At 38.3% G+C, this 13,101-nt stretch overlaps 1 protein-coding gene across 2 annotated transcripts in view; it reads right to left on the reverse strand.

Annotated features, from left to right (window-relative positions):
* Positions 1–13,101, reverse strand: part of LOC136665649 (ERC protein 2) — a 259,064-nt gene that overhangs the window by 168,874 nt on the left and 77,089 nt on the right. The window lies entirely within an intron of this gene.

Here is a 13,101-nt window from a genome sequence, read left to right on the forward strand (position 1 = left end):
ATGTTAAAAAAAAGAAATCAAGGTTATTTAAAAAAAAAAAAAAAACAGTGTTTCTCTCTTTTATCCACTTTTCTCTTCTGAATAAACATTACCGAAGTTAGATTGTGTGTGGGTCTGTTTAATTGTGCATTTATTTCTCTCTCTCCTCAAATGCTTGAACTCTATTTCATTTACATTTTTTTCTTCTTTTTTTCCCCTTAGAGGTTTGTCATCACCTCTGAAAATACAGTCCTGTGTTGGGATAAGTCAGGGCGTGTTGGCCGGTGGCCACAGGAACGGATCTAGCCGGTAATTGGTGGTGAATAAAACCGCCAGTCTGAGACGATGGGATGATTGGGTGATATGTAAGGACGCAGGAGGGTGCAGTGGGAGTGGCCTTACCCAAAACAGTATGGCATATTTTAGTAATGGGAAAAAAAGAGACCCAAAAAAGTACTACAATTACAAAGTACAGAATGTGTTGAGGGTTTATGCAAATGTTTAATATATATTTTACTACCGAAAAGAGAAAAAAAAAACGTATAAATGATATGCCAGCAAAAAATATGCCTCTATACACACAAACACACACACACACACACACACACACACACACACACACAATTCTGATTTCAGAATCCCACCTCTGTACAGCTGTCAGCTTTTGCCCTCTAGTGGCTCGTCTGTGGAACTACAAATGACAAACATTAGTTCCAGTTATTAGGTGTCAATCTGCGATCAACAAAAGGAAACAGATCAGGAAGCCGACAGGGATTCTTTTTTTTTCTGTAAAACTTGTAGGTGGTCTATACAAAGGCTATACAAAGTGCCTCCCACTTCTTCCCTTGACTGACCCGCTGCGACGTCATGCACCTCCACTCTCAAGGACACATTACTCATCTGATATCAGCTGGAATAATGAATCATACTGATGACTTCATAAAGAACAGAGAGATCCTAGAGCGTGACATTAAGGCAAGAAGGCTTGGGAGATGGCAGACATGGAGAAAGTTACAGAAGGAGGGGGGGTGTCAGCAAGCGAGAGAGAGAGAGAGAGGGTGGGGGGTGGGGGGGTTATATAAAACAAAAGGGAAAAATTAAAAAACTGTAAAAACATGTTTTTATATGGAACAGCATTTGACCTTCCATTTCTGAAATGGTATTTTCACTTTTCCGTTCAGCATCGCCTGCACATTTTTCTCACAAATGAACAGCATAGCCCTCCCCCACTGAATTGGAAGAAAACTGAAGCAACAGATCTCAGCCAATAGAGGAGGAGGAGAGACATATTCTTTGATATTTCACCTTGAATCAGCTATTATTTTCTCATTTAATCATTTGGACAGGATCAGCCATGCTTCTCTTAGATTTGGCATAAATTAGTGGCCTTTTCCATCCTCATCACTGTGATCTGCACACTGGCAAGAAGCAAAAAATAATAATAAAAAAAAGCCTCGTTATCCATCTTCATCATTTGACTCAAGCCTCTGCATGAGACATGAGTTTGCTTATGAATGAACAGAATGTATAAGGTTCTGGCAAAATCTATCATTAAATCAATTCAATTTTGTACTTACATTTTCTGCTTTATGCATATTTGTAATTTAGTTTGTTGTCATGTGATCAGGACCTTGCTGAAAATAAGACCACATCTTGTGGTCTGAAATGGACAAAAATACATAATAAAATATATATTTTCCTTTTCCAGTGAACAGCCCAAAATAAACAGTCGTTTCTCATCATTTCATTACAGCTATTTCACACACAAAAAAGAAAAGAGCAAGTGGATGTGTGTAAAACCTTGTGTGCATGTGGGTGCACACATACACATGCTAATGTGGAGATGCAGATGTGTTCCAAACCATCACCTCATTCCACTATACCCTCAAATGATCAAACACACTCAGCTGCTGTCACGTCTGGGCAGAATGATGACATCCTACACAGACACATTACCGAGCTGGTTGGAAAAGTGGGGAGAAATCCATAGTCCAAAACAGGAATGTCTCGGAGATGCGATTCGTTACGGATTTTCACGTGCATTTTAGTAGCGATTCAGTTAGCCTGTGGGCTAGGGGAGTCAATATACATTTGTGTGTGTGTGTTTAAGTACAAGGCCTTCTCTGTACCCAAGAAATACTGGCCAAATTGAAGAAAATTTAGAGCAAGGCCTTTGCTTCCAAGAATGAAAACACAAACTCTGTCAAAACCAGAGTAAAACAAACAGGTTTAGAATTAAACTTTGGTTGCTGAGTTTCTTTTATAACACCTCTTTTATTCCTATGTCCTCAGACACAGTTGTTTTTTCAGCTTTAGGACTGATCCAAATTTTTAATAAATATTATTTTAAAAAGCCTTAAAGTGTTACACATTCTAAAATGATGTGCAACTATGTTTTAGTAGTTAGCTCATACAGCTGTAAACATACTAGACCAACATTAACAACAATTTCTTGTGAAACAAATGAAAAAAAAAACACACCTTTTTTCAATAAAGGCTTCATTACAATGATAACTTCATACTAGCTTATAAACTATACACACCGGTTTTAAGAAGAGAGGAGATATATCAGTTACTAAACTCTAAACTGACCAACCCAATTTGCAAATGCGTTATATGAAAGATACTCAAGCTCATTCAATGCTTTAATATAATTTGCCTATTATCTGTATTATGTGAAAATTGGGGATATATGTTCTTGTTCATGTGGGTTTTTATTCATCCACACCAAAACAATCCAAGCCAAAAAAAAAAAACAAAAAAACTTGGGGCTCAAATCAGGACATCATCTCAAGTTTGATCAAGTAAAAGAAATTACGCTGACTGTTTAGTGCTGTAAATGATCATTAAAATGATTCTATATTGTTGTTATTGAATGTGTCTGGTCTAAAAGACAAACAAAAATCCACAAAATCAGAATCCAAAGTAAAAATAAACTGAACAAAAGTGAGAGTCCTACATATCCTTTCAAGAATTTCCAGGTTCTCACTCGGTTGAACTGTTGATGGCTAGACCATTGAAAAGGTTAGCGTAAAAGGCTAACACGTGTGCTAAGGACTAACAGTCCAGCACCCCCCGCATTCACATCTCTATCACTGCTCCTCCTGCCCAGGAATGCTGTCGTGATTGCCTGTGCAATTATCAGCCACTTTAACTTGTTTTTCTCCCTTTTTTCTTTCATTCTTTGCTTTTTCTTCCTTTCAAAGCGTTTTCTTAACGCTTTGATCCAAGCTGGGAAAGGAAAAAAGGAAAAGTAGAAAAAGAAAGTAGAAGGGATAGAATATATATATATATATATATATATATATATATATATATTTTTTTTTTTATCAGCCCACCCTGCCGAAATATCTGCAGCTGTGCTTGGGTCTACCCATGGCCCACAGCAGGGGCTCAAAATGGGCTTTATCAAAGGGTTATCACCCCCTCTCATCGCTCTAAACTACCATGGACTCCATCTCCTCAAGCGGATGGCAGCTTGACAGAGAACTAATACTCTATCAATCCATTCCTTCATCACAACCACAGAACATCTCTATCTCTTCTTTGAATCTTCCACCATGGCCTCGTCCCCTTGATACATGGCCTTCTCATCAGCTATGAGCTGCCTGGCTCCAGTCAACCTCATCTGGGAAGGATTATGTAGGAAAAAAGGGACTCTGCTTCATCAGGGGGGTCCCTCAGGGGCCCATGCTCAGCCCTGTTCAATTGCCATCTGGTAATCATTGATAAGTCATTGATGACTGAGTGAGCGGTTGGCAGTTAAGCACAACTTGTAAGTTATCCTTTTATCAGTCTGGTTATCAATTGCTGGAAGTCTGTTTAGATCTGTATTACAGCAGGTACACACTGCGTCATTCCGTTCCATTTCTACATCTGATTTGGGTTACGTTCACGCAGCGGGTAATTGTTTCGTAAATGATTTCAGGATCAAATCAGATTTTTTTTTGTTTTTTTCTGCTATTCACATTGTCTGTATAATGTGACCTATATCTGACATTAGTTTGAACAGATCATGCTCCTAAACTGACCTGCATGCGCAAAAGTACAATGCTTCAGGCGCTGACCAGAAGGAAATGTCCATCTGTTCCAGCCAAAGCACTTTTACTTTTGAATGGAATGGAACCGGACTAGCGCTTTACTGTGCACCGTTCACAAAACCACTCTTTTCTTTATCCCAAATGAGTGTGAAGTACAGGGTATAAATGAAAGACTTGGCAAACACAGCATCTCCAAATAGAGGGAGACCAGTGCAGACATAATGAATTTAATATTCCAGGATCTGCGTTTGACTGTCTTTCATACAGACATAAACAACATAAAACTGATAAAGAACCACTAAGATAATAATTTCTAATTATTAACAATTTCCACAAATTTTATTTTCTCATTTTTGTATTTTCACACATTTCCCAATATTTTTTATGAAACAAACATGAAATACCAATCTGGTTATTCATACAGAGTCCAGTTGCCATAGATCGGATATGGATTGGGTTTCAATACTGCATATTAATGTTCGAGCCCCTCTTAGAGTGAGTGTCTTTGAGGAGTATGGTGTGTTCTCCCTTTGTTTGCATGGGTTTCCCCCCACGGTCTAAAAACACCATGGTAGGTGGATTGGTGACGCAAAAGTGTCCATAGGTGTGAGTGTGTGAGTGAACATGTGTTGCCCTGTGAAGGACTGGCGCACCCTCCAGTGTGTGTTCCTGCCTTGCGCCCAGTGATTCCGGGTAGGATCCCCCAGATCCATCGGGACCCTGAATTGGATGAATGTATGAATCAATAAATGTAGCGCTGGTCTAAGATGACTAAACGTAACAATCAAGATACATTTTGGCCAAAGAACAGCCTAAAAAAGGTTTGATAGAGCAGTCAGACAATAAAATATAACTATGAGGTATCAATGTTAAAACAGTCATTCATATGCCCAATTCAAATGAGCAAAGAAGTACTTTGGCTACACTATTCACTAGTGCACAGCTTTAGGGAACTGAATTCAGGAGGGTAGTGAGCAATTGCTGACATTACCTCATGCTGGTGTTTACCGAACCGCATAGTGAATTACAGGTATCCGCTATCCACTAGTATACATGGGTTGGGCACTACTTTTTGAGGTGCATTATGAAATCGTATGAATCCTTTTACAATTGTCTACTAGGTTTTCGGAGAGTACTACAAAATGGTGGAACCCGAAAAATGATGCTCTATATAGTGAACCGATTTGTTCCTTCTGTACACAACATTTAGAGAAAAGAGAGCTCAACAAAGAGATGCTGAATATTCTTAGAATAAAGACTAAATCTTACGATGCTGATCTTTGCTCTGAGGCAAAGACAGAGACAGATGTCAATGTTTCCATCAAAGTTGAGCAACATGACTTACAGGATACCAGAGGAATGGAGGCAAGTCAAGAGACATATAAAGAGAAAGTGAGAGGGAAGCAGGGTGTGTTGGCTAGAGAGCCAAAAACAACTCTGTCTAAAGAGCAGGCCGCAACTAGCCACCAGGAAACCAACCAGCAACCACACATAGTCAATGTGATGCAAACACATCTCCCATGTGTGAGAGTGTCTGTGTGTGCATGTGGTATGTGCAAAAGCTCATAAAAATATCCCAGGGAATAACAAAAAAAAAGATATAAAAAAGAATAGAAAAGTTTCATTTCATGTAGTTCTGAAAAGGTTAGAGATTGTGATGTTGTCTCACAAGTTATATCAAACTTTTAAAGAAAATGCACCAGGCTCAGACCCCGAGTATAAAATGGAAATGTTATATTATGATTAAATTCGTCATACATAGGTCATTCAATATACTGCTATGTATTCAATCATAGAGAATAAACTATCAAACTAATATAACTTGCTTTGAGTAGTCCTGCAAGTTTGGGATGATAATAAAGAGGCACGGTATAGAGTTAGTATAGTGTATAGAGTTGAAGTCTTTGAGGTCAATGATGAGAAGTTTGCCCCAGTAATACCCAACTGATGGTTCTACAAAAGCAAATGCCCAGGATGTGCTAGTGCAGCATATAGATGTTAAATGCACAGCAACAACTTTTGCAATATGGTAATACATCTGGAATCATGATATGTCAGTGTGTTGGAAATAATATGAAACACTAATTACTTTTGTTGATCTAGTATTCCCTGGAGCACACAGACAAAAAGACAGTCACATCTGGAGAAATTTGTTTAACGGTCTCATGATTTTTTGGCTTCATATATTTAAATCATAACAATAGATGAAATACTTTAATGTCAAAAGACAGAAAAGAAGCAGAGAAAAAGAATTTAGGTCAATGCAGACACAAGGCTCTTTTCAAAAAAGTCACTGACATACGACTTGAAAATACCACAATGTTTGGGAACTTACACTCACCGCCCCCTACCCCTCAATTAACAGTCCACCGCAATGCAGTCATGCTTCTCTAAATAAAGTGGACAAATAAAAAAAATAAATAAACACATCATTATGCATTGTCACATTCGTACAAGCCGGGCTCTAACAGATTAGCCTCTGTTCAAGCAGAATTTTCACTCTGCCATTTGAACTTACTGAACTGTTCTATTCAGCTTATTTGTACTTTATGTTTAGCATCCTATGTTATTTTTTACTGGATTACACTAAAAATTGACAGCGTTTACAAATCTAATCACATGATTAGTACTAAATGGATAAATGAATGGGTAAATTAATGAATGGATAGATAAATAAACAATCAAAGAATAGAATAAACGCCACACCTGCTAGGTTTGGCCCAAAAATCATACTGAAGCCTTCACAAATACTTCAGAGTATTTAGTAGTGAAATACTCGTTTAAAAAAAAACACAAATAACAGAAGCTAAATAATTCTGATAATATTTAGAGTTCAAAATAAACAATTATTGTATTTCTATTACTGCAGTTCAAAATTTGTCCAGTAAGAGGTAACAATTTTTTGATAGTCAGACTTCTGGTTGCTCAGTTTCTGGTTGGAAAGCAGCAGTGAGGGTAAGCTGTAGGCCCAGTTGAGTTCAATCATAGCAGAGCTACTGAGCGTCAAGCATAAGAGCTTTAATTTTACAGAAATGCAAGAAGCACTATCCTGAAACTTGACTGATATGTACTCCACTCATCTAGTGTGCCTTGAAAGCAGCTCTTGGTCCACAAACCATATTCCAAGGATTTCTGAGGCATCTTTGTATTTTTACCTGCAAGAGGACACTTGGCATGAAGCCTGTGATGGATCGGAGCTTAGTGACTCCAGGTAGGCTGCAGGCTCCAGACCCACTGTGACACTTAAGAGGATAAAGTGATGGAGAAAAAAAGATTGAACAAATGATTTAAGGCTACATTTAGTGTGGCTTGAAAAAACACAAAGCTCCATATATGAAACAATATTGATTTCTGTCTTTATTTTACTGTCACTCTCTTCCCAATATAAAATTTGAGCATACAGATGAGACACAATTACACAGGACAGTACATCTAGGAAAGCAAGAAAAGCAAGAGCAATATATTTGTTCTTTTCATTCCTTGTGTGTGGCAATTTATCGGGAGGCTGTTTCAGACGAGGTCAAGTACTACAGGTTTAAACTGAGTGGGGGTGATTACAGTACTCAAGCAAAGTGGAGCACTTTTGAGAAATCAGGTGTTTTTACGATTTGATCTAACACTCTAATGACTCCCAAAAGCAAATGTATCTTCTACAATTGAAGAGCACGGCTATGGTGCATAAGCTCTTTTGCCAACAGAATCCTCCTCATCACCTGCTTGCCATTATCCTCAGGTTTTGGCAGCATGGAAAAACAGTGTGGGCCTGATTCAAGCTGCAGACATTTTTTATTGCTTTAAGAGCAAACATTTTGATTTTGGTACATAGTTAGAGACAAATCTGTTCCTAATATGAAAACGCACTTGACAAATGTGCATGAATACACACACACATTCTGACAAAACACATTTCTACACTGTCTGTTTGGTAAGAACGTTATTCTGAGGCCAGATTCGATGCTTGGGTTTTTTAGAGTACTGGAATGCAGCAAGGATTGGAAATATTCCCTTCTGTCTCCAATGACAGGAGACGAGGCCAGTGATGTAATCAGATCAGAGGTGGACCGGGCAGCTCTGCTGGGAATGTGAATGAAGAAAATGAACGGAGACATAAAGAGGAATGGATGATAGACTGGGAAAGACAGAGGATAGACAGGAGATAAGAAGGGAGAAGATCACAGAGAGAGTGAGAGAGGCTGGGGGAGAGAGAGAGGCAGCAAAAGAAAAATGGATAGTAGTAGTTTAATACAGAAAAATCAATCAAATGGAAAAAAGGTGACATTAAAGGATAAGTTCTGCACAACATATATTAGCCAAATATCAAATGTACACAGGTAAATAAATACATAAATAAATAAATAAATAAATATATATTTTTTCGATAACAGTATGTCATACAGTGCAATAATTCATATACGTCTATTTGGACTTACTCAAAGATTTGAGTGTAAATGTATGACATCATGAGGTATGAGACATAGCTATCTATGTCTTTTTTTTTTTTTTTTTTGAAGTGAAACAGGGAATCACAACAAAAATATATTTCTTTGTTCAGTGTAACTGCCTGAATAACTTCGCATAGTTAAGTAAATGAAACAACTAGGACAGTACACACTAGAAATAAGCAAGCACATGTACATTTACTTATGCATGCACATATACACAATTCTATTAGTCTGAAGAAGTCCAGTTGCTCTTTTACAAAGATAAATTATTCCAGTCGAGTGTGGTCAGCTAAGAGTGTAATCAAAAAGGCATGTAACATAGAGACACACACTTCCTGTTCCCAGACAGGAAGCTGACGGATCAGGGTGCCGCCCCAGCTGTAAATCAGACACAATTAGAGCTTCATATAAAACAGGCTCATTACATGTCTGTTAAAAGCCTGAGTCATTGCAGTAACATAGGATCAAAAAGACACCTGGCTTTGAACACACACACACACACACACACATACTGCAGTATGCACTGTGTGACAGAAATGCAGCAAATCATTTTCTTATCTCCTCAGTCCTCCAAACATTTGGAGACTGTGTGTGTGTCTGTGCCAGTGACCACATTTTGCCAGTTGAAAACTGCAGTTTTCTGCATCAAAAGAAGTTCATGCTTTATTTTCTGTCACTTGGAAATAGCCACAAAGTAGATATGAGGTGTGGATGATATGAATTTTCTACCTTTAGCACAACAGTATTATCATCATCATGACGTACTCTCAATTACTTTATACTTTCATGACATAATCAGTGTTGGAACTACTTGGGGAAGGGTAGTTGGGTCCAACAGCAAAAAGGCCCCCTAAAATCAATTTTGGGCCTCTCATATGAATGCTAACAAAACATGCCACATCATTTAGCTTCCATCACAGAATCTTATCACTCATCTCCCTCTTATTCATAATTCCTTTCGTGTTTAAGATGATTTGAAATAGGGCTGCTCAATAAATCAATATCAATATATATCACAATATAAAATGTTTCAATAACAATGATATTATTTTTAAACACATTCAATATTTCAATATACATTATTTACAGCGGGCGGCACGGTGGCGCAGCAGGTAGTGTCGCAGTTACACAGCTCCAGGGGCCTGGAGGTTGTGGGTTCGATTCCCGCTCCGGGTGACTGTCTGTGAGGAGTTGGTGTGTTCTCCCCGTGTCCGTGTGGGTTTCCTCCGGGTGCTCCGGTTTCCTCCCACAGTCCAAAAACACACGTTGGTAGGTGGATTGGCGACTCAAAAGTGTCCATAGGTGTGAGTGTGTGTGTGACTGTGTTGCCCTGTGAAGGACTGGCGCCCCCTCCATGGTGTATTCCCGCATTGCGCCCAATGATTCCACGTAGACTCTGGACCCACCGTGACCCTGAATTGGATAAGCGGTTACAGATAATGAATGAATGAATTATTTACTGCCTATAATAAGGTAATTATTTATCTGTCACTGACTGACGGTCATTACAGGGTGCTGTCATCAGTTTAGCACTTAATATTACAATTAGTTAAAAAATATTATATTTACAAAGCCAAGAGGTTTATGCTTGATGGTGATGTCATGTTTCTTGTTTTTTATTGAAAGCTTTTCAGTGGATTTTATATTGTTCATATCAATATCTGAATATCATATCGACCAAAATAAAGAATTACATTATGTTATAAATTTTAGCCATATCGTTCAGCCCTAATTTATAAACACAAACAACACAATATACACAGATATTCAGGATATTATGTACAGCATTTTAATTTAACCAGAATATTGTTGACAGGTGCTATAAAAGTTTAAAAAGAAAGCATTTTCCTTATCACAATATAAACGATAATCTGTGCCAATATTTTTAATCTAAAACAGATTCGTCTTCATCTTCAGATGAATTCGTTTCATTTAGACATGACATAAACCACTGAGAAATTAATAAGCACAGACTAACTGTTCACTGCAGCGCTGTCCATGCATTATTCACACACTAACTTCTGCCAAGTTTCTCCAACTTACACACACACTACTGCCCTTTTCAAATACTGTTGATCTACGCATTGTAATATTATGCTCAATGAAAACATTCAAAGTCTGTCAAAATGACCCTCAACATAGACCACAGGTTCTAGCGTAATGGAAAACTGTACAAAGGCCTAAAACATTCTATATATTTAGGGGCCTGCTAAAGCCAGGCTCCGCACAGCAGATTGTGAACCTGCATCCTATCAAATGAACATCTTCTCTGACAGATTTGGGCCTCTTAGATCATTCACTTTTCAGATATGTTTACTTTCACATTGCTTACAGTTGTTGTAAGGGTGCACTGTAAGGACTGCTTCCTATTACTCCACAATGATGCTGACAGTGTTTTGGTCTGTGCTCTGTTTGTGTTTGCCTGTGCATGTGTGTGTGTGTGTGTGTGTGTGTGTGAGAGAGAGAGAGAGAGAGATGGTCGAATAATAGCCACATCCACTCACTCTCACTAATCATCTTTTCATTGGATGGTATTTCATATGTTCTTAATCACTGGTAACCTATTAATGCATTTCATGCAATCACTCATATATACACAAATATCCTCTACAGGGACATATTTTGGCATTTCTTTGCTCAAATTTCTATCTATTGGTTGAGTTTATAAAATTGAAATACAATATTTAAGAAATGAATAACGTCATGTTATGATATTCTTAATTCTACTAAAATCAGCAAACACCAAAATGTGAGAACTATTTACTATTATAATGTAGTAATTGGAATGAATGTGCAGAGAGAAGCACTGGACTGGAAAACAAATCATGCTATGTAAGTTAATAAAATTCAAAATTATGTTCATTCAGCTGGGTTTATTGACACATGAACTTATCATTTCCATTTTCCTTTTTCAACAGGGATTAGGCCTTCTTACATATCTCCAGAGGTGTAGAGAAAAACCCATCCTCAAGAGGCTGTCTTTCAGGAACTTCAGTCTGCAGTAAGTTATAGCCTAAGGACCAAAGGGACAATGGAAATTTGAAAAATTGATTGAATAATTTGTGTAGAATATATGCCTGTTGACAGATGTGCGTCGAACACCTGTGAAATTGTGATGCAGAAGTTAAGCTTTGCATGCATGAGGGTTAATCTAAGTCTGACTCATTCAGCAAGGACATACAGTTCTTCTTGAATAAGGCTAAGATATGTTCTGCAAGACAATATGGCCACTGTGAATAAACTGGATGTGGGCATGATTATTGGACACTTTTTGTTGTTTCTAACCAGAACCTCTCCTTCTGGAAGAGAGGAAAGGGGAAATACAAAGTGGAAAAAGAGAGAGCAATGTGTGTATGTGCACAAAATTCATATATAAACACTGACGCTTGTTTTATGAGGGCTATGCCCTCAAATCTCTTACTGTGTCCAGTCAAAATATCAAATTTCCCTTTAAAAAAGTCCCTTACCTCATATAAAAAGCAAGCTGAACTAAGAACATTAGATATACGATAGTGTAACCAAACAGTGAGCCCATCCAATTCATACTTCATAAATAATCTACAGTCAATGGAGCTTGTTAGCACCCTGCTTTGAGTTGAGGTGGGGCTCTAGGGGCTACTCAGATAATTAAACGACTGTACAGAGAGCACACATGAAAAAGCTTTAAAGGTCACCATAATGGACCATGCTTTGAGAGATTGCTGAACTGGGACCTGTCGCTTTAAAGGCAGCCAACTTGGACATGGCTAGACTCTCCACCCTGAGATCAGCACATGAATGGCAATGCAATTAGGGAGTCAGTACAGTATTAATTAAAGCCAACAAAGTACTGTGTTGATCTAAGTCCAGTACCAAAATCGTATTGAAAAGGAACTTTAATGGGGGTTGAGTAAAGAAGATTTTCAGTTCAGCTACTGAGAGAGAAAAAAGAGAGACAAATGAGGGGGAAAAAAAGAAATGGACTGGGATTGGCAGCAGTGAAAATCCAGAGGGGCAGTCGGATGGCTCCCGGCAGGTGGTTTTAAACCAGTGAGGGAATATAACCTTATAAAAGTCATTAGAGTCGAGGAGAAAACCCAAGGTAGCTGAATGAGCACACACACACACACACACACACACACATATTCTCAGACAGACTGCAGGATGACATGAGGCTAATGTCTCTGTTCATTAAATCTTGTTAGGCTTTGCTCTTTCTCTAGACCTTTTAATCAAAAACTGTAATTAAATCATAGAGACGCAGTTTAAAGCCATTTAAGGGTGAGCAGACGTCCCCTGACGACATTACTGCTTCAATGTCTGATGTCTGATCGTGCATGGCTTAAGAATGTTCTAGCACATTCTTAATGCCAAGTAAGATAACCCAACATAAAACATAAATATAACCATGTGTATCACATTCACCATGGCTAAGCTAATTGGAATAGACATTTCAACCCAGCAAAACTCACCAGGGCAAAGCACCATCCAAACCTAGTCCAATTAATGGTCAAAGTGAGCCTACAGTACACAGGTCCAAATCTAACACAACACTGACCAGAGGATAGGGCAAATAAAGCCACAGATGGTCAAGGCCAAAACCCAGGACAGTTAATGAGCAGACAGAACCCAAAGCAAACAGAAACAGGACCAAGTGCATG

This window comes from Hoplias malabaricus, chromosome 14, assembly GCF_029633855.1.
Source record: "Hoplias malabaricus isolate fHopMal1 chromosome 14, fHopMal1.hap1, whole genome shotgun sequence".
Taxonomy (NCBI): Eukaryota; Metazoa; Chordata; class Actinopteri; order Characiformes; family Erythrinidae; genus Hoplias; species Hoplias malabaricus.